The 23,639-nt window shown below is 43.3% G+C and overlaps 1 long non-coding RNA gene and 1 pseudogene across 2 annotated transcripts in view; one reads left to right on the top strand and one right to left on the bottom strand.

The window, feature by feature from the left end:
* The first annotated feature begins 2,979 nt into the window (after positions 1–2,979).
* LOC146395072 (uncharacterized) overlaps positions 2,980–23,639 on the top strand; it is a 198,452-nt gene continuing 177,792 nt past the window's right edge. The window contains exons 1-2 of one of the 2 annotated variants that reach the window (XR_014834019.1): positions 2,980–3,237; positions 16,918–17,096. This is a non-coding gene — a long non-coding RNA (uncharacterized LOC146395072). The remainder of the gene's footprint in view (positions 3,238–16,917; positions 17,097–23,639) is intronic. The other variant, XR_014834021.1, reaches the window with a different exon arrangement.
* Positions 8,985–9,352, bottom strand: LOC100523877 (cAMP-regulated phosphoprotein 19 pseudogene; annotated as a pseudogene).

The following is a 23,639-nucleotide window of genomic DNA, read 5'->3' as shown; positions in this document are numbered from 1 at the left end:
CCCTGGGTCTAAGTCTATCTAACAGCAGGGGAGAGTGATGCTTAATTGGATTTTTGCAATCTTAGAGGCCATGACTGCTCTTTTCTTTAGAAGCTGTCTGTTGAGTTTCAGAGTTGAACCAGCTCAACTCCAGCATTGCGTCTGCCTATTAACTTCACAGGCAGTTAAATAGAGGAATATAAAACCCCGTGACTGCGCTCAGAGGAGCCGAAAGCCTGATAAGGCAATCTCAGAATCCTTTATTTCAGCACGTCCTTGGTGCTAAATACATTTCCAATAATAAGTAATAATGCAGTATTTCCCTTTGTCCGTAGCCTTTAGCTGCTCCTCACGCCCCATGAAAAAGCTCATATTTATTAATTGGAAAGAATCTTGAGAAGGCAATTTTGGAAGGCCTTTTAGAAGGAATTGTCACAGAGAACTTGGGAGGATAGGCCCCAGCAGAGGCCAGAAGAGAGAGCAGGAACATTCCAGACCTCATTAACTAACTTTAACTAACACTGCAGTCAGGGTGCTACTCCAGACTGACTAAACCAGACTCCCTTGGGAACTGGACATTTGTAATTGTCGAAACTCCCCAGCGGACCCTCATGTGCAGCCCAAGTTTGCGAGTTTGGCTGAGAGAGAGGATGATGGCTAGTCAAGGATTTGGGGCATCCGCCAGGCGTCTAGGTCTTTGAAAGCATGAGTGTTGGGGTCCTTGCCAAGGCGAGCGCCTGGAACCCGTGGAACCCCATCTCATGGGTTCCTAGAGCATTGTCTTCAGTTTGGAACTTCACGTCCCGAAGGGCAGCTCTCGCCTTCCCTCCTTCCCTCCTCCATTCCTCAAGCTACACAGCTCATTTTTTTTTTTTTTAACTGAATCGTTATTGGCAAAAAAGAATTATAATTTGCTGGTCCGTGAGCACTGCTGTCCTTGATGGAGTTGCATGACAGTGGGTACTGACGCCCGACCCCCAGTTTTCTCATCTATAAAGTGTAAATAATAATATATCCAAGTTAACTTCCTGAAGCAGGTTGTGAATGACAGTCCCCACCCCTGCCCCGCTGACATTTTTGTCACTGGGTTGTTGTAGGTGTCAACTGGCACACGAACCACTGTTCATTTGGAAATTGTCGTTATCCTGGGAGGTTCTAGCTATAACCTTCATGTCGAAGACCCGTCTGTTGGAGATCCTGAAATCACCGTGGGATTATCCAGGATGTATAAGGGAATGCATAAAGGCTAAAAGCCCATCCCAGTCATCACAGACCTGAGAAAGTCACCGTTGAGAGGGGAATAGAATGATGACTTTGGAAATCGAATAATAGAATAATAATAGAGAGTTTATCAGGTACTCTGTTAAGGACACCAATATAAACCCCCTTGGAATAATGTAATTTAAGGCTGGTAAATATATTCAGCCAGTGGAGGTGTGAGTAGTACGATTATCTAAATATGGATTCAGTTGTCTAGCAGGACTGAAAGAATGGTGCACAGAGGACCATTTGGTTTTGATAGAGAAAAGAGGGGGAAGAAAGGAAAGTGAGGGAGAGTCTGGCATATAGCCCTGCTTAAAAAATGGTGTTGGATGAGTGAAGAACTATGTGTAGGTTCCTAAGTTATTCCGTCACTCTTTTCCATGAATTTGAGCTCAAACAAGAGCAGTTAAAAGGATGTAATAGTATGTTCACAAATAACAGGAAAAATGTGGTTGCAGCTTATGTTATGTCATAATCTCTTCTCATTAAAACACGTTGGTTGGTGGGAGTTCCCCTTGTGGCTCAGCGGAAATGAATCCAACTAGCATCCATGAGGATGTGGGTTCGATCTCTGGCCTCGCTCAGTGGGTGGTGTAAGTCTCAGACGCGGTTCAGATCCTGTGTTGCTGTGGGGTGTGGCCTTAAAAGCAAGCAAGTAAAAGCAAGGCCCCCCCCCGCCCCCCACCACCGCAACCGCATTGGTTGGGTGTGAGCCAAGACAGGTGGCCTTCATCCTATGTGGGGAGGTGGAACCACTTCAAATGCCTTTATGGCTCTTCTTTGCTGCCTTTTGTATCCTCCCTATTTGTTCCCCTCTTCCCCTCCTGCCTCCCTTAGGTACCATAGTAGCTAAATAAAACAGGAAACCAGAGCAAACCAAAAAAGCAGGCATCTAGTGCTGAGTATTAAGAATCTTACTGCTGAGAGCTGAGCGAGTTCTCTCTCTTGGATGGTTTTTTGAGACAAGACAGGACACACAGGAGGTTCAGCCTCCAAGGGTCTTCCATTAACAGCCAACTTCTTACTTGTCATCCAGATTTCTTTATTTATTTTAAATGAATTAGGTCCTTGTCAATGGAGTCACAGGGCTGGCCAATTTTCTCTTGGAAGAGTGGCAGCAAAGGAAAGCCGGCATGCATTAATCATAAATGAGGCCATTAATTACAACTCTCCTTCCCCCCGCGGGGTCAGCACTGGCAAGAGTAGGCTCCAAGTTATTTAGGGAATTAGACACCAAAGATGCCCTGTCTAGCGCCAATTATGGGGAAATAAATTACTCTTTCCGATAACAATATGTTATTCTCTTGGAACACGTCGGGAGGGCTGTCGTTTTTGTCTCTGCACAGTCTGCAGGTAGTTTTCCGTGATAATTAATGCCCTTAAGCCATTTGCAGAAAAGCAAAGGTTTCTTTCTGGCTCTGCTTCTTTGGCTATAAGGATACTACATGCTTAGAAAACCCAGGGGTTTGTTTTCCTGAGTGATGTGTTGACATTTGAGTAGGTTACAAAGAGGTGTGACTGGAACTCCCAGCAGCTCTGGGAGACGCCTGGAAGGCAGGGAAGTGGTGTGAATCACTCCCTGAGCTTTTACTCACCCCAGGAGAACAGCAGGGTGGAACGTCTAAAAAACAGGTTTCAGAACTTACCGCTCTGCTGTAAATGCGGTAACGGGGAGCTGGGGGCGGGGTGGGGTGGGGGGGTGGCAGAAATAGGCGTGACCTGAGCTGGCGGCACCTTGTCCTTGAAGAGGGCTAAGGGAGGAAGCAGCCATCATCAGAAAGAGCCTGGCTGTCTACCCTCCCTCAGAGTCCAGCCTCTTCCTCTCCAGTCCTCAGCGACCCCTATCCTCAGCCCTACCTGAGACCTAACCAGTGTGGGGAGAAGGGAATGGGTCCAGATGTTCAGTGCAGTGTGGTTTGTAATAGTAAAGATTGGGAAGTATCCAGTGTCCCTCCAAAGAGGAGTGTGCAAGGACCACAAGGAGCCTTCTCAGCAGTGAGTATCTACAGCTGCTAGAAAGGAATCAGATGGAGCTCTGACTCCTACCATGGGGAATCTTCTAGGCATGTTGTTAAAGGGAAAAAAAGCTGTAGAATAAGGCATATGGTTTAAAGCATTTATATAAAGCAGCCACTATATTTCTATATATAAAGAACTATATATTTCTCTCTGTGTGTGTATGTGTGTGTTATTATATGTTGTGTGTTTCATGCAGTTTAACTCCAGGCACTGTTGCCATTTGGGGCCAGGTAATTTTTTATTGTGCGTTGCTGGATGTTTAGCAATATCAACTGACCTCTACTCACTGGATGCTAGTTTCATTTCCCAATTGTGATATAGCCAAAAATATCTCCAGATATTGTCAAATATCCCCCAGGAGAAAAAATCCTTTCCCTGCCCTGAGAACCACTTATTTAATTTAATATGTATAAATGGGGACAGGTACAACAAACTGATGAGTGATAACAGTTACTTCTGGGGAGTGGACTGAGCAAGGGGTGTTGCAGCTTTAGCTCATCCGTGTTGCTTTAACTTATTTTACAAGGAGACTACCTTCATGATTAGCTGTGAATGAAAAAAAATCAAACTGTGATTGTGTTTAAATTGCTAAGGAGTGGTGGGAGGGGCCGTCTCACAGGAAGTGGCAGGAGGGAGCAGGAGGTGGAGTTCTGCCCTCTGCTTGCTGCTGGCTTGCTCATAGTCCTTTGCTTTACACTGGAGTTTTGATAAGGACATTAACTGACTCTGCCTGAGGGCTTTCCTCTCCTGGGGCTGGAGGAGGGGTGTTTGGGACCTGAGTTGCTTTAGAGAGAAAGAAGGAAGAATGAAGAGCTTCTAAGACCCTTGGGGGAAAATAAAGGAGTGAGAAAAGCTACCAAAGGCGCAGATGTTCCCAAGTTCCAACAAGTCGGGGCAGGTGCAAAGATGACCCAAGCCGACTGGGTCAGGGGTAGGTATCCAAATTGAGGCAGGAAGGAAATGTGAGGCCAGAGAAGGGAACTTAAGCATAATTCAATCAAAAGGAAACTATGTGTGTGTGTATGTGTGAGTGTGTGTGTGTGTGTGTGTGTGTGTGTGTGTGTGTGTGTTGGTGAATGAACCTAGAACCAGCGTTTGCTATTTGGGACAGTAGTTCTTAAACCTGGCCCCACATCAAAATCACCTAGGGAAAGTTAAGAGAAATAGGTTTCTAGGCCTCACTTCTGACTGATTCAGAACCACTGCATAAGGGCTCTCTGGGACCCCTTTTATAAAGGCACTAACCCCTTTCATGAGGGCTCCACCCTGGTGACCTAGTCACCTCCCAGAGGCTCCACCTCCGAATGCCCTCATGCTGGGAGTTGGGATTTCAACATATGAATTCTGGGGAGACATCAACATTCAGTCTGTAACAGATTGGTTGTGAGGTGAGGCGGATCTTCATATATTTCATTTTTAAAAGTTTGGACAGGGGCCAAACTTACACTGCTAAGTCATAATGAGCTATTCTTCTTGTTCCAAATTGGTGTTTCATGATATTGGAAGTAGGGAGAAGCACAGCTTGACTCATCTGACAGCTATTTGTTGAGCACCTCTGACTATGGACCAAAGTATAAGAATCAAAGATGAATGAGAGTCTGGAGAGTCCCCAAGGAAACAAGTGTCAAACATCTCTTTGTACCTAGAGCAGGAGCTCATTAGGGTTGGGAAGGAGATAGAAGGCCCCTGCTGTGGATCCACCAGGAAGGGCACTGAGCTCCCTGTGTGAAGCTTCAAGAAGAGCTGAGTAGGCAAGTTCTACGTTTTGCTATCATTACTACCCTGCTCAGCTCTGTTTTGTTTCAATTTGATATACAGGTGGCCAGAACATTTATAGAAAAACTGGCCTCCTTCTATGTTTTTGACTTTTTATTATGAAAAATTTCAAGTGTAGAGAGGTTTAAAGAATGGTATAGTGAACACCCAGAGACCATGCATGCAGATCCCACAACTGATAAGTAATATTTTATCACATTTGTTTTGTAAGTGTACAATTTGAATGCATTTTTAAATATTGTAACACTTTATCCCTAAATATTTTTCATCCTTCTCCTAAGAATAAGAACTCTTTACTATTATCTTACTTTAAGTTAACAATTTCGTAATATCATTTGATCTATATAGTTCATATTCATATTTCCGCTATTGCTCCAAAATGAAAGAACCTACAGCTTTTTTTTTTTTTTTTTTGAAATAGGTTTTAGGCTAAATTCAACTTTGCATTTGATTATGTCTTAGTTTTTCTTTGAAGAGTTCAGTTGGATTTTTTTTTTTTTTTGTCTTTTTGCTATTTCTTGGGCCTCTCCTACGGCACATGGAGGTTCCCAGGCTAGGGGTTGAATCGGAGCCGTAGCCACCAGCCTACGCCAGAGCCACAGCAACCGCAGCTCACGGCAATGCCGGATTGTCAACCCACTGAGCAAGGGCAGGGACCGAACCCGCAACCCCATGGCTCCCAGTCGGATTCATCAACCACTGCTCCACGACGGGAACTCCTCAGCTTGATTTTTTTATAGAGTCTTAATTTACCCATTTCCTCATGAAATACCTACCTTGTTCTCTAGTCGTGCTTATTTCCTGCAAACTGGTGGTTAAGTTTAGAGGCTTAACTTGTAGACTCAGGTTAAAAACATTTGATGAGAGAATTTAAAATGGAGACGAGTCAGTTTTTAAATCGTATAACATTAGTTCTTCCAGGTTTTTTTTTCCCCCTGAGTTTTAAGGAAAAGTAGGGATATATAGTCAGTGCCTGAAATCAAAGACCTATTTTGAGGTGTTGGACTCATTTTAGTACAGAAAATTACCAAATGGGAGACCAGTGTATATTGTTACACTCTCTTGGGTTTAGAAAGCAAGGTTGTAGCTGATGGAACACTACTAGATGCGTATTTCATTGTTTGGGTGTCTGTCTATCCTCAGACTAATTGAAGACAGACTAATTGAAGAAAATGTAGCCAGATTCAAACTGGACCATATAGAGACAGACAAATTTCAACGTGCGCTGGAAACCAGCCAAAAACCAGAGTGAACAGAGAGGTCTCTCTTGACTTCTCTGCTCAGAAAGTGGGAAAGAAGGAAGGACCAGAAAAAAAAAAGTTAGAAAAAATAAGTATTAACAGCTGTCATATAAGACTGCTTCTGGGGATTTTATAATTAAGGAAACTTTACTGTTTTTAATTTTTTTTATTACAAAAGACAATTAATAGACAATATTTTATTTGGGGCACTTTGCATTTACAGACCTTTAACTTTGAGGTAGGTTAAATATTAGCATTGTGTTTTACAAACTAACACTCAGGCAGAGATTATATCACTTGCTGCAGACCACAACAGAGGTCCTACCACGGTGAAGAAAAACTTGGTCTCCTTCAGAGTGCTCTTCTCTGAGTGTGAATTTCATGGTGATAGCTCGCACGTGTTCATAAAACGATTAGGCAGTACCGAAATTCTACTTTGGAATATTTTAAAATTCTTAGCTCTACCCCACAATGATTATACATGCTGTGGAATAGCCTGCTTGTTCCCATTACAAATCTATTTGTATATAACGGATCCTTGTAATAACAAATTAGCGCATCACTGTTTTTTTTTTTTTTTTTGTTTTCTACCTTTTGGGGTGGGTGAAGCAGGAAGATAACCAGCAAGCTTTCCTGCCTTTTTAAGTTCAGGTGCTATGCTCAATATACCATCTCTGTTAATGTGGGGTCGTAGGAAAGCACATATGCAAATGGAGCAAAGATCCAGAAAAGGTGCCTGGATCCAGAAGAGTGGAGGCCCTGGGCAAGTCAAAGACGAAGGAAAAAATGTGCTATCATCCCAGGCTACAGATCCTCATTTTCATGCTACAGCATCACAGCAGCTTAAGGGAAAAGCTCCTAAAAGAGCAGTAAACTTGTCCCAGTGGTCTGTTAATTAAAGTTCTTACTAACCAGGTGACCCACAAAGAAAATTATTTTATATTTTATTAAAGTGACATCTATAGCAGCAGAATATCTAAATATTTAATATGAATGTATTCCACCTATCATGTAAATTACTCCAATTGTCACAAGCTTAATTTACTTAGCTCATTATAATTACTTAAAATTCAGCTCATCTTGACATAGATTCCTGAGCCCGTATTTCCAAGCACGTGTTTAATTATCAAGTTCCTTTTATTTAAACAATTGTCAAAAATTAGTAATAATATAGGATTAAGAGTGGTTAATTACCAAGAAATTACAAGGAAAATATCACTATTGTGTTATATAGTTCAGCATTCAGCAGAGCAAATTTCAAGAGAAAGGATATAGACAACTATGCCTCTGAAAAGACTGAACGGCACAGCCCAGTATGGCTTGAGTCAAACAGTCAGGAAGAAAAGGAGGAGGGGCCACAGGAAGCCAAATATTTTATTCTAGTGTCTCCAAAATTGACTGTGGAAGTGAAAAAATTTCTACATTTAGAAAGTCTACATAGGAGTTCCTGCCATGGGGCAGTGGATTAGGAATTCGACGGCAGTGGCTTGGGTCACTGTGGAGGTGCGTGTTTGATCCCTATCCCGGCACAGTGGGTTAAAGTATCTGGCATTGCTATAGCTGTGGTGTAGGTTGTAGCTGTGGCTCAGATTCAGTCCCTGGCTTGGGAACGTCCATATGCTGTGGGTGCAGCCATCAAATATTAAAAAATATTTTTATATAAATTACATGAGTTGTAATTTTCATGAAAGTCAAAACAAAATGTTCTGCATAGCACAGAAGATATGCCTGAGCAGCATATCGTATTTGCACAAAGCCACACTGCATGTCATGAATATTAGGAACGAATGAAAAAGCTTAAGTCTATGGCACACTGAGCAAAGATTTCAGCTTGGTATTCTATAAGCTCATGATTGTAAGCCACTTTTATTATACGAAAGCTCTAAAGACACACAAAGTTTTGTGTAGGAATTCTTGTGCTTCTACTTTTTAATATGTGAAATTATACAGACATTTGTGAGAGGTGCAAAACTATTGGGTGGACAAAAATGGCACAAAAAAGAATTCAGCAGCTAAAGCACGTGCCCACTTCATTCACATTCAGCAGCAAAAGGTCTGCTAACTCTACAGAACTGAGCAAGAGTGCTGACTGCTATGGCAGCTGGTCAGTACCAGGACCACCTAAGTTACACCAGAATGGGAAAGTATAGCCCAGATGAAATTCTATTGTTAAAGCTGAAACAGATTTAAGGCTTTTCAAGTTCAAGCACAGAGATCCAACTCCTGCGGAGCCCCGTCTATTTGTGTTTGAAATATGTAATCTTTCTTCCAACTTGTGGTCTTAAACTTCTGTTTGTAAAATCTGAAAAGAAAATACAGAAGAAATCACTACCATAGAGGTTCCATTAAATAAGAGGAACATGCAAAGCTGTGATTACGATGAATTAAAGACAGCCAAACATTAGAATTATAAAACTTACCTGTTACTTGTAATCAGTCCTACACCAGGAGCTGGGTGTTATACACAATCATTTTTAAGTAGATTACTTCATGTTTTTCTAACATACTCTTTTCATCAGTGTACCATTAAACTAATCAAAGGCATACACATGTATATTCCCTTACGATAACAGTACACACTACTGCTACCTGCAAAGCTGTCATTCTCAAATGACTCAGCGAATGAAAGGAAATAAAGAGTAGAGAAGTAACACATTAAGGAAAAATAACGGGAATTAGGAGTTTCATGCTGGCCAGCTCGTGTAATCAGCCAGCCAGCTTGCTAGCAGCAAGAGAGGGTTTCTGTTGAGGAAGCTCCTGCCAAGTGGGAATGTGGTCACGGGTGGCCTCTGTCTTATCTTGGGTGGCACTGGGAGATTGCTTGTTCTTCGTTTTTGCTTTAGCCACGCTATAATCCCCAGACTCAGAATATTATTGCCCTTTCTGCAACTATTTCCTTAGGAAACCTGAACCTCCAGGCTTTTGTCCCAGATGGGAACACCTTGCTTTAACGTTGCTTCTTCAGTTTTCTCTGGACTCATCACTTTATCTTCCATTTCCTTCTGCTCCTCCGTGGAGGGTGCCTCGGGGGCTCCCACAGACATGCTGCTCCCTCTTACCCCGCTTCTCCACTGTGGGGTTTGATGAACTTTAGAGACAGTTCTTGCATGAAGAAAAAAGTGGAGTATCCGTCATATTACTCCAGTTTGGCTTCACTAGAAAGGCTGGATTGGAGAAGGTGGCTTGTACTGGAGGTGGAAATAGGGCTTTCTGTATAATACTCCCCTTGAACTGAATTGATACAGCCTCTGGGATGGTTAATTATATGTGTCATCTTGACTGGACCACAGGGTGTCCAGATATTTGGTACAACAACATGCTGGATGTGTCTGTGAGGGTATTTTTATGAGATTAATATTTGGATCAATAGACGGAGTAACACAGTCTCCTTCCCTAATGTTTTGGGCTCCCATACAATCCACTGGAGGCTTAAATAGAATAAAAGGCCAAGTAAGAAAGAGTTCTTTCTTTCAGCTTTACTGTCTTTGAGCTAGGACATAGGTCTCTTCCTGCCTTTGGACTCAGACTAGCGCTGAAACTTATATCCTTGACTTTCCTGAGTCTCCACTTGCCAACGACACGTCTTAGAACGTCTCAGCCTCCATAATTGTGTAAGCCAATTCCTTATAATGCACCTCTTCATATTATAAAGATGTTATTATATGATATAGAAAGTATAGGTTATATAATATGTATTGTTTATTACATAATAATGCATAATACTATATATTTCATCAATCCATCAATCTCCTATTGGTTCTTTTTCTCTGGAGAACCCTGAATAATACAGTCTTCCGCCTGCAGGTAGGAAAACGGAAGAGTTTTGCCTGGTCTGTTTCTGCATGGTAGGAAGGGGAGCACAAGCAGGACCAGAGCAGTTGTCCTCAGCCCGTGGGGATCAGAGAATGAGAAGTAACCCCAGAAAATGATAAACGTTCCCTCACCAGCGTCCTCCAAGAGGATAGGAAAATAGGGCATAGGGACCAACGTGAGTGCTCAGAGGGAAGCTGAGGAGAGGGGTTCCGTATGCCAGTTGATGATACTGAGGATTAGAAACCAGAAATCGGGACATCTTCAGTTCTGTCCTAAAAGAGAAGCTGGTCTGAGCTCACTCTAATAAGAAAACTCACTGGGGCTGGATTCGGCCAGTAGACCAAGAAAGACACCAGTTTAAGATACACTAAAAAACATCGAAACTTACAGTTTGTCCTGCATGGACACCTTAAAAGCGTTGACTCAAACTCTGAAAATTGCAAAGAACGTAAACAACATACAAAATAACTTTGGATTAGGATGCATTTGATTCCATTACACATCGTAAAAGCCTGCCTTATTGTGATAAATTGAGTCTATCAGGAAAGTTCAGATTATTAGTGATTCTGCATAAGGGCAGCCTTAAATATGCCTGGCCCTTTCTCTGTTGGAAATAATTAGATAGCTAAGAATCCCTGCAAGGACATTTAGTTTATGGACGCAATATTTTTAAATACAGGTGATAACAATAATAGCAAAAAATCCATATTTTTGTTTCTAGTTCTGAGAATCTTTAAGTAGGGCTAAAGGTTTCAAATGATCTTGTATTTCGGGAGTTCCTGTTGTGGCTCAGCAGATGGCCTCAGCTTTCCTGGGAACTGCATTCTCCCTGTCCTGACTAGGGAAATGATAGGGTCTTATTCACCTTGGTAAAGGACCCTGGTTGACTTACCTAGTAGGAACTGGGCTCAGAGCTCTGTACATCCCCTTGGCTCTTGGCTTTATATTTGATGGACAATTCTTCTAGCTGCAGAGGAGATAATTACACTATGGAGAGAACCACTTATATAGTACTGTGGAATTTACTGTAATTATCAGAAGAAAATTTTAGAAGGTAAAATTTGATGGTTTTTGTTTATGTGCAAGAGGAAATCACCTCGACAAACAAGAAGCTTTAGGGAGGGGTTTATTGAAACAAACAAAACCCACAGTAGTCAAATCCAAATGTATACTGAAGGCAGAAAAGGCTAAATTCATCAGTAGAGAAAATTAAATTAGTGATGAATAACGGTGGTTTTCAGTGCTTTTACAAACACGTTGTCAGCATCTTTCTTTAAGAAAAGCGTGTACACCAAATAAAGGTGATGAATGAGTCTCTGGTTGACGTGCACGTTGGATCTCAGATCTCCATCTATTACGCTTTCATCCTTGACCCAAATACTGGATCAAGGAGTTCTCCCGGACTTCCACCGAAGTTTCTCTAGAGCGCTCAAAACCACTGAGCTAGAGCATAAAACTGAGGAGGCCCTCCCGGAATACATGATAAAATGTTGAAAATGATGAGAGAAGTTGAAAGAGATGGGAGAGGGATCACGCAGTTCTAGCCTGTGACTAATAGACATCACTGGAGGAGAATGCATGATTAACTAAGGTAGAATTAATTTGTAATGTAAGTATAGTGGAAGAAAACTCCCTATTTAAATAACAAAAAACCAAATCAGAATCTAAAGCTTGAGAAAGCTCTTGCATTTAGGGCAAGATTAAGAGATTAAAAGGTCTATGATTGGATATGAATTGAAAGATCCATGAGTCGATATCCGGGTGAAACTTATGAATTTCAAGGTAGGCCACAAAGTCATGGAGCCTTTATTATGTGCAGACTAAACATTAGCATTCGCTACAAGAGTGGTGTAAGATATAAATATACCTTTATTCGGCAATGAAATGAAGTTGGATCTCTGAGAATTTACACAATCTCATCCACATCATACAGCTGAAGTAGTAGAGTTTAGATTTAGACATGGGCATGCAAGAAGATAAAACAAGTTTCCCACCATGGAAAACCATTTCAGGTTGTCCTTAGACTTTTTTGGCAGTCCAGAACACAAGAAAAATGGAAGGAATGCCTAGGACAGTGCTTCTTAGTATTGTCTTCTTATCAGAATAGCTTTGGAGCTTTATAAACATCATAGATGAGTAATAATCACTCTAGTCTGATCAAGCCTGGAAGCAGGATTCCATAGCCAAGTGTTGAGATCTGCTCTTCTGCAGAATTTGTCAGGGAAGAAAAAGACTGTGACACAAAAATTCTAAGCTCACTCAAATTTGTATGTGAAAGCAATAGAACGGCATTTACATATCCTTAAGTTTTTTAAGAAAATGCACCATGTAGGTATTCTTCCTAACAATGAATATTTGTATATGGCCATTAGTTCAATGAGAGAAGAATCCATATGAAATTGTGAGGAGTGCTAATAGAAAGAAAAAGATGTATGGAGAGCCCTGAAACATTGACGTATGCAGAAAGAGGTGTTATAACTGGTGTGAATATGGTTGCAAGGTTGAATGTAAGTAGGTAAAAAAATTTTAAAGAGCATGTTAAAGAGAAAAATGGTCATGGAATTTGGAACCCCAGATTAAATTAACAAAGACCTGGAATTTGCAAAGGATACCAAGGGAAAGCAAAAGCACCTTCCACAGTAGGAAACAAAATTGTTTAATTCTTGATCTTTAATATCTAAATAAATTCAGGTTTAAGAGTGGTTTTGAAAAGCGTAAAAGAAATCACTAAGAGAATTCAAGTCAGGTATATTACGTCAGTGCAGAAAACCAAAGTCAAAGTGGGTCGAGGTGAGAATCCGAGGAGACAACTTTCTCAAGGACTTTTACTGTGAAAATTAGCGGAAAATCGGGGCAGTAGCTGGAGGAGGATGTGGAATCAAGGGGGGATTTTCCTTTCATTGTCAAAGGTGGGTGCTAGGAGGCATAGCATTCGCAGGTCAGCAGAAAGGATGCAATAGGGAAGGAGAAACTCATGGTGCGAGAGGGAGGGAAGACAGTGGCTGGAGTGAAGTCCTTGAGGCGAGGAGGAGTGGTGGGATCCAGGGTAGAAGCAGGAGGAGTGGTGGGATCCAGGGTTGAAGCAGAGCGATCCCCTGACACGAGAGTGTGGACAGTTTGTCCACTGTTGCAGGAGGAGAATTGGAATGTGTGACTGTAACAACTGCCTACTTTGCACCCTGAGGTCATTATTCAGCTTTTCTTGTGCCTTCCTTCTAGTTGTGTGAAATGGAGAAAATGGTATTTACCCCAGGGCCTGGGGGTTGTGAGAATTCAATTAGTCATGTGTAGAAATTTTTCAGAGAAATACTTGGCAAATAGCAATTAATCAATAGAAGTTAGCTATTATTATTTCCTTCTAAAATGTACATGCAGATGGAAAAAGTTCTGGCGATGGATGGTGGTGATGGTTGCCCAACAACGTGAATCTATTTAGTGCCACTGAACTGTACACTTAAAATGGTCAAAGTGGTACATTTTACGTTATGCATGTTTTACATAAAATTATGTATGATTTTTGATAGGTTAAAAAGTGGATTCATTTACAGAGCTACACATTTCACAGGCGGAAGGCAATCTGTCTCAAAAGGTGAGAGCAGCCTGTGTTGTGTGTAATTTATAGTAAAAAATAAATGTAGGTGGGCTAATGGAGTTTGGGATGGCAAGATGAGCTAGATCTGGTCTGATTGCAACCATGTTTTCTTTGCGATGCATCACAGATGAGGTGGGGAAGAGGTCTGAAGAGGAAAGAGATAGATGTGAAATAATCTCTCAGAGACTGAGAATGTGAACTTACTAGGAAGATATAGTAGGACTTTCTTGGAATATAGAGTGCCCATTTGAAATCTGTGGTTATAAGTTGGAAGTAAGTTTTGTCACCAGGTGCTGCTTTGGCACAGGGATGGAGTAAGTGAGCTGTTGGGTTACCCCACCTGCTGTGGCCCCCAGGTGAGTTCAGTAAAGGGAGAAAGGAGCTGGGATGTTTGCAAAGGAGCCGGACCATGGGATTCGCCACTGTATAAGCATACAACACGGCCTCAGGCAGCTATGATCAGAAAGAAGCACGGATTAAGAAATGAGAAATAGGACAAAACAATACCTATTGAGGCCAGTGTTACCATTAATCAAAATCAAATGGCTATGGGATGATTAGATAATTGCTTAAAAATTCAGCTCTCCCAGGTCTGATGTACTTTCGTGTTTGACTGGTTCAGAACCCTAGACTTATGGAAGAAGTTTGAAAAGGGTTTTCTTTTGTTTGTGACAAGAGTCTATTGAACTATTTACTCTTCTCCTTTGCTGTCATATCAAACTTTGAGACCAGTTTGCCATGAGGGCCTCATGAATCTCCATTCTGTCCTGCAGCGGTGGGCAACTTGCAATGCAACCTCCAGTTTTCAGGAAAGTAGATTCAGGGTGACACCTTCTAGTCATACTTGATCTCAAATGTTAGCACTGGATCATGGGTGGCGAGTGCTGGAATGTGGTTAGAAGGACGGCTCTGGGAGTGGGGCTTCTCGGTGCCTGCCAGCTGACGGCTGGATGATGTGTCCTTGTTTCTTCCCAGAACTTGAAGTTAAGCTGAGTTCCTTAGTAATTTTCAGGGACACGACAACTCAGCTGCAGGGACTTGGATGTACTCATAAGCAATCGGTATCCTTAAGTCTTCTGAGGGAGGCAGCTGCTTGCAAAACGGATTGAAAAAATTTTGCATGAGTAAAGACCTCACAGAGGACTGAAGAAGTCACTAGAATCAAGGAACCATCTAGTTAGGAGAGGTCTGCCCTTCTTTATTAGCAAATCTGTCATGTGTCATAGGAGATAAGAAGAACTACAAAAAGTTATAGAGCCTATGGAATCTGACTCAGATTATTTTTTTTCAGATTTGGTGAGAGTGTCATTGACATATAGCATTGTGTAAGTTTAAGGCATCCCACATTTATATATATATATATATATATATGATTATCATAATAAGGTTAACGCATCCATCACCTCATTTTTCTTTAATATGAGAACTTTTTTTCTTAGCGCAATATGTAATCATGTTATTTATTTATGCATTCAATTTCTTCTTCCTGTTTTTTTTTTTTTTTTTTTTTTTTTTAGTCTTTTTAGGGCCGAACCTGCAGCATATGAAAGTTTCCAGACTAGGGGTTGAGTTGGATCTGTAGCTGATGGCCTACACCACAGCTGCAGCAAGGCCAGATCCGAGCCGAGCTTGCAACCTACACCACAGCTCACGGCAGTGCTGGATCCCTGACCCACTGAGCAAGGCCAGGGATCAAACCCGAAACCTCATGGTTCCTAGTCGGATTCGTTTGTGCTGCACCACGACGGGAACTCCTGGTTATAGAAAAACTTTTTTTTTCCGTCCCTTTTCAATCTTTGTTTTTTTTTGTTTTTTTTGTTTTTTTTTTTGTTGTTGTTGCTATTTCTTGGGCCGCTCAAGCGGCATATGGAGGTTCCCAGGCTAGGGGTCCAATCGGAGCTGTAGCCACCGGCCTACGCCAGAGCCACAGCAACTCGGGATCCGAGCCGCGTCTGCAACCTACACCACAGCTCACGGCAACGCCAGATCGTTAACCCACTGAGCAAGGGCAGGAACCGAACCCGCAACCTTGTGGTTCCTAGTCGGATTCGTTTGTGCTGCACCACGACGGGAACTCCTGGTTATAGAAAAACTTTTTTTTCCGTCCCTTTTCAATCTTTATTTTTAAAGGAGCTCTTGTATCAGTTAACTGGAAAATAAAAACTGAAAGCGGAGATTGATTCCTTTTCAGTTCCTCCCCCTCGTCATTCTCTAAGCAATTATTCCTCCTTAGTGAGTCACAGAATCCACGATTTACAACACTTTTCTGCAGAGTGATTTCTGTTACATTAGTACAAATTCTTATATTCCTCCACAGTTGCTTATCTTCAAGAGAGATTATGGTTTTTTTTTTTTAATTGATGGGTTGTTGCTTGGTTTGGGGTAAAGCATTAAAGATTAAAAAAAAAACAAAACAAAACTCAAGGAAAATTACCAAGAAAAAAAAAATGATGGGAAAATGATGAAAGTCTGTTAGTTTTCCTGAAAGATTTCTGGAATAAATTACCTTATAGCAATTATAACTCAATAAAAATTAAGCTACCAATATGTCCCTAAACATAAAGAAAAAAGGTTTGCTACCGTTTCAAGGTAGAATCGCTTTAAAATTTTCCCCTCGAGACACGTTGGCAGCTGCTGGAGAGTGTGTGTCTGTGTGGGTGAGTCCCCTGATGAGCCTGTCAGCCTACTAAGCAGACACAGATGATCCATGAATTTCTATCTTTTTTTTTGCACAGAAATGATGTAGGAAGGAGAAGGTAAAGGCCTGTAACCTGAGATGTGCTGTCCCCTCAAAACAACGGATCATCAGAATGGAATGTGTCTTAGCTTCTCCTGAATAGGGCAGGTTTCAAAGTGACACTATTTTCTTGGTGAGGATGTGATACCTCCGTGGTTGACATAAAATGCCTCTTTCCTGGGGGGCTGTAATGTGTCTCTGAGGCCCCACCACTCTTCCACCAGGTCCCTTCGATTCAGCCCGTGTGTCTGTAAACCCTCTAGCAGTTGCTGCATTCTGGGTGTCTGTCTTGTTGCTGAAGTGCCATCAGATATATGAGTCTTAACAATTTGTTATAGCTCCTCCAGCTATGCAGAATGCAAGAGGGGCTTGAGCCCCCGGCACGATTTATCTGTCTCTGTAATGCCCTTGTTATGGATGTTGTGTTGCTCTAGAACAAATTTCAACAAAGATGCATGTTTCTTTTTGCTTTTTCCATGCACACTGGCTGCTCTCAGGGCATCCTTCAGGAATCTGTATCTTCATGCCATGCCTGGACTCTGCAGCTGGGTGCCTGTGCCTAACTTGGAAAACTGCGGCGTAGCTGTTCCGAGTCCTGACCTTTGAGAATTGCTGGTGGAAGCATGAAAGCCTTGGCACCCCATGAAGCAACTGAACTTTCCTTTGTGTTTTCAAGGTGATTCACCCCATGTAGCTGTCGGGTTAAGTTTTGGGATGACACACGTGATGATTAAATTGCCCTCCCCTGTGGGGTGAGCGGGCTGGTCCCTGAATAGTTCTGCTGTTGCTCTCAGCGGCTGAAGGAAATTGTTTCTCTTCTGAGCCAAGCTTGAGTCTCCTCAGTCAGTCTCTGCATCTGGGGAGATCAAAGAAACCCACAGGGATGGAATGTTTTAGAAAGTCACTAATGGAATGGTTGGAGACTCAAAATAGACATGTGAAGGACACAACACATGCCAATATGTAAGCATGATGTGTAGAAGAGGCAGCTTCAAGCATGGATGGTGGTAGCAGGGAAAAGTATAGAGTAACCGGAGCTTGGAAAGAGAAAAGACGTGGGGTGGTATTTATGGACCAGCCAGAGCAAAGTTGAGAGGCAGGGATACGCAGCCTGCCTTACTGTAACCTGGGGACCGTCGGCATCGGCAGCATCGCCGGGGTCTGCAGTGGAAGGTAATGCAGGGGTGTTACACAGCAGGAGGAGGGACGCCAGATGCCTTTGGGAAGAGAGTTCGTCTCTAGGTAACAAGGGAAACATGATAAGAGAGAGGAAAGAGCAAGGGAACCGAGTGAAAGAGAAAAGATGGCTATGGCAGCGAACAGAAGTAACTCCCTTCCTTCCCCAAGCCCAGCAGGTCTTCAGGCCTTGTGATCTGAGAGTTTCATAGTCAAGGGGCAGCGGGCACTGGGCTGACTAAAGGGAGTCGCGTTCTAAGGAAGGCGCGGCCCAGGGCACCCAGCAGCCGCCCTCCCCGTCCGAGCGCAGGAAGTAAGTGGTGGCCTCGCTGGAGACACTCCCTCCCAGCCCAGTCCAGGCATCACAACAAGGGCAGTCACACGAACGGCCAGCTTCGCCAGCCAGCTACCGAACGAGTGCGTCTTAGGTTAATTCAGCCCATCGCTATAAATATATGCAAGCGTTTCCAACTCATAGCTCATATATTCTCAGGGATCTAGGTAGGGAGAACTATTAAAAATTGCCTCTAAGGAAATTAAATGACTACGGTTCTTCAACTAATGAGTTATAGGTGGATGCTGGGGCCCCATTTTTATGACTGTAAATCTAGTGACCCGTGTGGCCAGGTAAACAGGACAGCTCTGAGGCAAGAGAGTCAGTCTGCAAGCTTTTTCAACAAATGTGGTTGATATTGTTCTGTTTGCCAAATATTTCCAGTTCCTTTTCCCACAGGCACATGGCAGGGTTTTGCTTTCTGGCTCCCTGGTAGTTGGGGTGGGAGGGTGGGGGCACGAGAATAATTCACGTTGTGAGCAGATGTGTGTCACCTCTAGTGAAAGTGGTTGCCTGCCTGCTCGAGGTCCTCCTGAGGCGCTTACCCTCCGCTCGGTGACTGCAGCATATTCTGGACGGTGGCTGCTCCATCTACCGTGGGTCCTGGCCTAGGAGACACGGAGCAGGACCTCTCAGCCAACCCATAATGGACAGGAAACATGAGGGAGAAACCAACCCTTGTCTTGAGAAGCCATTGGGATTTTACGTTGTTTATGATCTGGCAGAACATAGTCTAACCTGGCTGATAGGCCAAGTGTGAGGTGTTGGCCGTCCGGGAAAAAGATGGAGCCAAGTCGGATGGGAAGCAGGAGAGCAAGCCTGAGTGAGACTGTGATGGGGGAACCTCCTGGACTTGGTAACTGATAGAATATGGTTGTGTACGAGAAGTCGGCTTTGAAGATAATGCCAAAGTTTAAACCCCAGATATGCAAAGAATGGCAGTCACTTTGGTTTGAAGAGAACAAATTCAGTATTCCTTCTCTTGAAATGAAAATAGCGCCTGACTAGATTTGAAAAGCAATATATATTGATTCGAAAGATTCAAGTAGTGCAGAAAATTATAAAGAAAACATTGAGAAATTGATACAATTCTAACCCCATCAGCAGTGACTATCTACCCTTTGCTTCACACACATACGTGAATATACTAATGTGGGTTTTACAAACATACTTTAAAAATCCTTAACTGCTGGACATACGAATATAAAACAGAGGTCCCTTTGAGGTACTCATGCATTAAACCACTATTTTTTGAGTATCTAGCATCTAACATGCAGTAGATTAGGTGCTGGAGTACAGATATGAATAAGTTACAGTTCCTTTCCTCAGGAGGCTTATGGACTGGTAGAAAAATTTCCCTTCGAGAAACAGGCAACGGGAAAGGTGGGATGTGGCTTCAGTGTGGTACAGATTCGGGAGTTGCAGGCAGGGAGCAGCAGTGATGGCCGGAGAATGATTGATTTTCGAAGAGAAAGAGGAAGAGGAAGAGAGAGAGGAGGACAGGGATTAGAGAAGCTCCGAGTGGTGAGAGGGGAGCCGGCCCGCGGGGAGGAGAGAAGAAAGGGCGCAGAGCTGCACTTGATCACTGCGCGCCAGATGAAGGCATCACCCAGGAAGTGATGTTCGGAATAGAGAAAAAGAAGTGTGTTTGGGGGATGGAAGGAAGATGCTCCTGGGGGGACGTGAAAGGTGCTAGCGAGGGAAGTTGTAGTGTAGGAAGTGGCTCCCTTAGGGGTTCGCCCGTCGGGAGGTTCAGTCTCCTGAGAGCTGCCTGGTTTTGGTGCCAGGGTGCAGTTGGAATTTAAGGTGCTTAATCCCTGAGGCCTTCCCTTTCCCAGGTTCTCGTCCTTGACTGTGTCTCTTTTAGCTTCTGTACTGAAAATTTCCCCCCATTGTGCGCGCTTAGCTGAAACCACCTCCCACCCGCAGAGACCCTTTTGTCCCCAGTGTCTCGCAGGGCATGGGGCAGGGGGATGGGAGGACATCCTTCTTCTACGCCGTCGTTTTCCGCCTTCCCAGAAGCACGCAGTTCGAACTGATGGCCACTGGGTTAACGATGCTAACACTTTGGGCCGCACAATATTTTATAAACTTTAGCCAATTCTTCATAACTGGGAGAATTCATATAAAAGTGGGGATTTCTGGCTTCCCTTGGAAAAACCAGTTTTGATGGCAGGATTAACCTTCCCGCAGGCAACCGCTGGTTCAAGGTGCGCTGAGGCGGCCACTTTTCACTCACCACAGTCCCCACGGCTCATCCAACACGCTCATATGCACCCCCCGCCTGTCCACCTGTTTATGTCAGCTGCACACTCCTTGTTCCTTTGAAGCTCCTCCTCTCATGAAATCACTGCCACGTCTGGAGCTGTCTGACCGGCTCCTGCTCTTGCATTCATGAATGCATGGGATCCTGTGCCTTGTTAGGGTTAAAACAGTACTTACTATGCCCCAGGCAGTGTTTTCATGGCTTTACAAATATGAGCTTATTTAAACTTCATAATAATTCTCTGGGCGGGTACTAGTATTTCCCTTATTTTCTAGACAGGGAAGCCGAGGCATCGATGTTAATAGCCAAGTCACACAGTTAGGATGAAAAGTGCTTATTTTATTCCAACCTCTTCTAGGAACTTGAGGTACTTCGAGGTCTACATAGACCCACCCCCGCCCAACCCGCACCCCAACCTCACTTACTCGTCTCTAGTGGACGTTTCTGTTCCAGCTCAGTCACTCACACGTGGACACCTTGGACCTTGTCAAAAATCACTAATAGATATGCCTCTGATATTTCAGTGCTGAATCCCATTCTGTGACTTCAGGCACCTGTTTTTCTAAGTCTTGAATATTCAACTGCACAGAAGTCTGCAGCACCTGACACACTCCATTTTTACCTGGTCTGTCTGTTCCTCTTGTGGTTTCATTTTTCCCTCCCACCAAGACGGGTTTCCATGGTGACCACATGAACCACTTTATCACTAATAACCACCCTCTCATATACCCCCCTTTTCCAACATGCTTGTTCAGCAAAACTTCAGTCAATTCCACAATCCCTCTGCCTCAATAAACCAATGAAAAACACGAGGCTGTTTTCAATTTAAGGTTTGTTGTTTCCACGGGACCGTGAACACGTCGTTCATTTGCTCATTCAACAAATATTTATTAAGTGCCTACTGTGTGTTCCCACTAGGATACACTAGTGAATAAACCAGATAAAAATTCCTGCCCATGTGGAGCTAATATTCTACAGGGGACAGATATATAATAGACAAGTAAATGCAATTTACAATAGAAAAGATGATAAATGTAGAAACCAGTGTAGAGAAAATAGGGTGAGAAGGGGTAAAGGGAGGGCTGGGGATGGATAGAAATTTTAAAGAGTGCTGACTGAGAAGGAGTTGCTGGAGTGAAGAACTGAAAGGTAAGTACACCGTGCAGGCCATCCGGGGGAAGAGAAAACCGGCAAGGGGAACATCAGGTGCCAAAGGTCTTGAGGCAGAAGCATGCCTGAAACAGAATGGAGTGACGGGGTGGCTAAGAGCAGCAGGTGGGGTCCGAGAGGTCGTGAGTGTCATTTTGTGCAGCACCTTGGCAGCCGTCGTAAGGAACTTTGATTCAGCTCTGAGATGCAACATCATTTGGAGGGTTTTGAGCAGAGGTATGGTTTGATCTGACTTACTTTTTCATTTTTATTTTTATTTTATTTATTTATTTTTTGGTCTTTTTGTCTTTTTAGGACCGCACCCATGGCATATGGAGGTTCCCAAGCTAGAGGTCTACTCCGAGCTGTCGCTGCCGACCTACACCACAGCTCACAGCAACGCCGGATCCTTAACTCACTGAGCAAGGCCAGGGATAGAACCCACATCCTCATGGATGCTAGTTGGGTTCGTTAACTGCTGAGCCACGATGGGAACTCCTTGACTGACTTTTTTAAATGACTGTTTAGGCTGCTGTGTTGAAACTAGTCTTGGGATATAGGGGCAAAGTTTTGAAAGAAAGAGACCGTTAAGAGGTCATTGCAAAAATCCCAGATAATACTTTTCTAGGTTGAGTGGGGTGAAGGTAGTGAGAAATTTCTAGTTGTGGGTATGTATTAGAGGTAGAGCCAAGAGAATTTTCTCATGTGGGTCTAGGAAAGAAAGAGGACTCCAGAATGAAGCCAAGGATTTTGGCCTGAGAACCAGGAAGAGTGGAGTTACATGAACTGAGATGGGGAAGGCTGAGGAAGAGCAGGGTTTGGTGGAGACCTCAGGAGTTGGGTTTTAGATCTGTAGTCTGACAATTTTAGACTTTCCAGTGGACTTCTTGGGCCTAGAAGAGAGGTTCTCATGAGAAGTACAATTCTGGGGGTTTTTAGCATGTGAGCTGTAGTTTAGAACGACAAGACTGCATGTGAAGCCTAAGGGAACAAAGAGGCGAGAAGAGAAGAGATCCAAGGATTGAGCTTATGGGCACTGGGCCATTTAGAAAACAGGAGGTTAAGTGGGAACCTTCAAAGGATCCCAGAAGGAGTGATCAGTGAAGTCGAAGGAAAACCAGGAGAATGCGGGGTCCTGGAAACCAAGCAAAAAAAGGACTTCAGGGAGGAGGATGACCTGTGTCAAATACTGCTCGCAGGTGAGGTAAGACGAGGCCTGAGATGCTGTCACGGGATGTGGGATAAGAAGAGGACTGACGGATCACAGCAGTTTCAGTACAGGCAAAAGCCGGACTGTAGCAGTCTCAAGTGTAGACTGGGAACTAAAGTACTGAGGTTTGCTACAACGTAGAGAGGTCCCCAAAACATTACACTAAGGAGCCAGACTTCAAAGGCCTCATGTTATATGATTCTGTTTATATTTAATGTCCAGAATTTACAAATCTACACGAAGGTAGATTAGTGTTTGTCAAAGTCTAGGAGGAGAAAGAAATGAGGGGTGACTGCTAACGGGTATGAGTTTTTTAAAAAAAATTCCAAAATGTTTTGGAGTTAGATAATGTGATGGTTATACAACCTTATCAATATACTAAAACCACTGAACTGTACACTTTAAAGTGGTGAATTTTATGGTCAGTGATCGTATCTCAAAAAGATAATAGGAGTTCCCGTCGTGGCACAGTGGTTAACGAATCCGACTAGGAACCATGAGGTTGCGGGTTCGGTCCCTGCCCTTGCTCAGTGGGTTAAGGATCCAGCATTGCCGTGAGCTGTGGTGTAGGTTGCAGACATGGCCTGGATCCCGCGTTGCTGTGGCTCTGGCGTAGGCCGGTGGCTATGGCTCCGATTCGACCCCGAGTCTGGGAACCTGCATATGCCGCAGGGGCGGCCCAAGAAATAGCAAAAAGACAAAAAAAAAAAAAAAAAAGATAATAAGAGGAATTGGAGATAATGTGTATAGATTATTCCTTCTAAGAATTATCTTAGAAGGAGAGGGGGAACAAAGAAGCAGATGTTGGATTGAAAAAGATATGGAGTCAAGAGTGATGGAAATTACAGTACATGTCTTTTTGGAATGATTCAGCAGAGGGGGAGATTGGTGATGCAGCAGAAGGAGGCATAGTCGTTTTGATAATGTCCTTGGGCAGGCAAGAGCGGGTAGGCTCCAGGGAATAATAAGTGGAGGAGCTGACCTTGGATAAGAGCAGGAGCAGTTCATCTAGGAACAAAAGGGAAGGTGCAACATGTGCTGCAGGTACTGATAGCTGAGTAGATGTGGTGGCAAGAAGGCGTGG

This window comes from Sus scrofa, chromosome 18 (assembly GCF_054392235.1).
Source record: "Sus scrofa isolate SSC_HxYL_T2T_F1_AM1 chromosome 18, Sscrofa_HxYL_maternal_Yorkshire_Landrace_v2.0, whole genome shotgun sequence".
NCBI classification, from domain to species: domain Eukaryota; kingdom Metazoa; phylum Chordata; class Mammalia; order Artiodactyla; family Suidae; genus Sus; species Sus scrofa.
Note: the sequence above shows the minus strand (reverse complement) of the source record. Positions and strands in the feature narration are given on the sequence as shown.